This window comes from Sus scrofa, chromosome 7 (genome assembly GCF_054392235.1).
Source record: "Sus scrofa isolate SSC_HxYL_T2T_F1_AM1 chromosome 7, Sscrofa_HxYL_maternal_Yorkshire_Landrace_v2.0, whole genome shotgun sequence".
NCBI classification, from domain to species: Eukaryota; Metazoa; Chordata; class Mammalia; order Artiodactyla; family Suidae; genus Sus; species Sus scrofa.
In genome coordinates this window covers 45,204,520-45,207,201 of record NC_139389.1, presented here as the reverse complement: position 1 = coordinate 45,207,201, position 2,682 = coordinate 45,204,520, and the positions used below count along the sequence as shown (strand labels likewise).

At 59.7% G+C, this 2,682-nt stretch overlaps 1 long non-coding RNA gene across 1 annotated transcript; it reads right to left on the bottom strand.

Moving 5' to 3' along the window:
- Positions 1–698: 698 nt before the first annotated feature.
- On the bottom strand, positions 699–2,400 carry LOC146401545 (uncharacterized). The gene is made up of 2 exons (XR_014809203.1): positions 2,307–2,400; positions 699–1,253 (listed from the first exon to the last, which is right to left on the bottom strand). It is a non-coding gene; the product is annotated as an uncharacterized LOC146401545 (long non-coding RNA).
- Between the last annotated feature and the right edge of the window lie 282 nt (positions 2,401–2,682).

The window sequence follows — 2,682 nt, the reverse complement described above, 5'->3', positions numbered from 1 at the left end:
CAAGGCTGCCTATTCTGTTGGAAAGTAATCCTGAATCACCAGAAATATTTTCCTCCTTTTGAACCACAACTGAGACTCATGTTTTTGGTGTTGGTGTGTGTGTGTGTGTATGTGTGTGTGTGTGTGTGTGTGTGTGTGTGTGTTTGGATATGTATGGAGGAGGCATTCCTAAAGCACACAATGAGTTTTCTTGGGAAAAGTTTTGTTGCCATTATTCAAAAAGCTACATAACCTGGTTCCCATTACCTGCCTGAATTGCTGGTCTAAATGCAGCATCACCTAGTTTATTTTCGCACCTATTCCTCAGCCTCAGGGGCTGGAGGTGCCTAGGGCTTGAAGAAAGGGAGGCGATGGGGAAGACTGAGGACAGGCAAGAGGAGGAACTTCCAGGGTAAGGGGGGGATAAAGCAGCAGCCTGCACAAAGTCCTGCAGGGGCAAATGAAAGGAGGCAGGAGGAGGCTGGGCTGGTATAAAAACTTGGGGTTGGTGAAGGAAAGAAGAAAACCCAGAGATTCACCATTCACAAACATCCCCAGTAAAAGGACTCTCCTTATGGACAACCTTGAGCGACTTCACCTTTCAGAGCCTCAGTGTCTTCATCTGGAAAGTGGGTATGGTATGAATACCCATTTCCGAGACTTGTAGGGATTAAACGACACACATTATGCCGCCTGGCACACAGTAAGTATCAATACAATACAGCAATAATGTATTATATATTATAATTCAATACTACCAAGAACATGCTATTATTTACTCTTTGCGGAGCCCCAATTCTTCCACCTTCAGAATCTGGGCTCCCTTTCAGGACCTGTTTAAGAAATCTGTTCTTCCCACGTGTGCAGTTCAGACAGCAGTCCTCAGTGGGTGGGGCCAGGCAGAGGCTCCCCAGTCCATTACTGAGGTTTCCAAGGCCCTGGCAGGGACTCCCTCCCCATCCCCCTCCTGCTCTCCTTGGGGCTCCCAGCTTCCCAGCAGCTCCCAGCTCCTGAGGGACGGGAAGTGTGTGTGTTTGGAGAGGGAGGGAGTCTTCCCCCAGTTATTGTACCCAGAGTCAGCATCCTGGAGCCAGGCCCCCGGGGCTCTCTGTGCTGGCCGCACTGGCACCTGCACCAGCCTCCTCCTCTTCCCAGCCCTCAGGGGTCCTGGTGGCTGGGCACTCAGACAAGCTGTGTGCTAGCCTGGGCTCTTGCACAAACTTGCTTTGTGACGTTGGGCAAGTCCCTTCCCCTCTCTGAGCCTCAGTTTGCTCCTGCGATCAAACAGAAGAAGAAAAAAAGAATTATGATTCCATGACTTGATGTAAGTGATTCAGAGGAGAAAAGGGAAGAGGAAGTTAAGAAAACCAGGGGTTTTGTCCAATAGTGTCCAGTCACTGGTACTCCAGGCAAAGCCACTGAGATCTGAATAACTCTCCCCAATTACCCAGGTCACCGCAGGAATGAAGACCTAGTTTGACCAACTCCCAGAGAACACAACCCTCTGCTTTTCTTCTCTGGTTCCAGCCTGGCCTCTTCCAGGGGCTTTAACCCTGTTTACAGAAATGGGAATTTGCATGATGAAAATAACCCCAGCCGGACTGCGATTTTACTGAGCTTGGCACAGGGCTCGGAAAAAGCGGCTGCATAGCCAATTACTGGAATTTTTAAACACAAATAATATTTTATGGGATCAGTGGGCTGGCGCGGGGCCGCCGCACCCGGCGCGGCTCCTCCGCCCACAAACAAGCTCTGATTGTGCGGCGGGCAAGCGCGCCAGCCCGGGGCTGGGAGGTGGGAAGGGGGTACGCCGGCGGGCCGGGGTCCCGCGCGGGCAGGTGCAGCGCGGGGCTTGACGGCCGGGGCTTGGGCGGGTGGGGAGCTTCCGCGAGGCCCAGGCGGGGTGGCGAGCGCCCGGCGCCCGGCTCACCTGCAGCGCCGCGCCTGGAAGCGTTTAGCGCGAAAGGGCGCGCCCAGCCCGATGCTCCCCCGCCCGGCGCCCGCCCGCTGGGCCTGGCCCGCGCCCCGCGCCCTTGGCATGGCCGTGGCCGCCGCGCCGCCTCCGGAAGGCCGGCTTCCCGGAACGGCCCGAGGGCGGCGGGGAATCCGCGCCGAGGCCCTGGAGCCAGCCCTCGCCTTCCCAATCCCGCCCGAGCCGCGCTGGCGCGCTGGAGGCCGACGCCGGAGCGGCGGGGCTGCCGCTAGAGGCCAAGGCGGGTCGAGGGCCCAGCCCGGAGGACGGGGATCTCCCCGCAGCCCCACCAGGGGTCCCCATTCCCGCGCACCCCGAGCCCGCTGGGCCTGGCCCGGGACCCTGAGAGGCTGACCTTCCAGGCAGCCGCGCACTCCCCGCCGGGGGCTCGTCCTTGCCGCCCGCCCGCCTTCCCTCGCCGAGCGCCCGGCCCCAGCACGCACAGGGTTAAGCAGGAGCAGGTGTGTCGCCAGATGCCGCTCACCACCCCTCTCCCCCCGCAGCCCCGTCGGCCGCCTCCTCCTCCGCCCACCCGCTCAGAACCAAACAGTCCCAAATAAAAGTGCTATTGTTGCCTTTCCCCACCCCCGCCGCTGCCCCGCCACCTGGAGCGGAGCCCGGTCCCCTCTTCACCTGCCCCGGGGCCGGCCGGGGGGAAGGGGAATGGGGCCTTCGAGCGGGGACTTCCGCTCCCCCCTCCCCCGCCCCTAGTTTCCCCTCCCCCAGTGCCC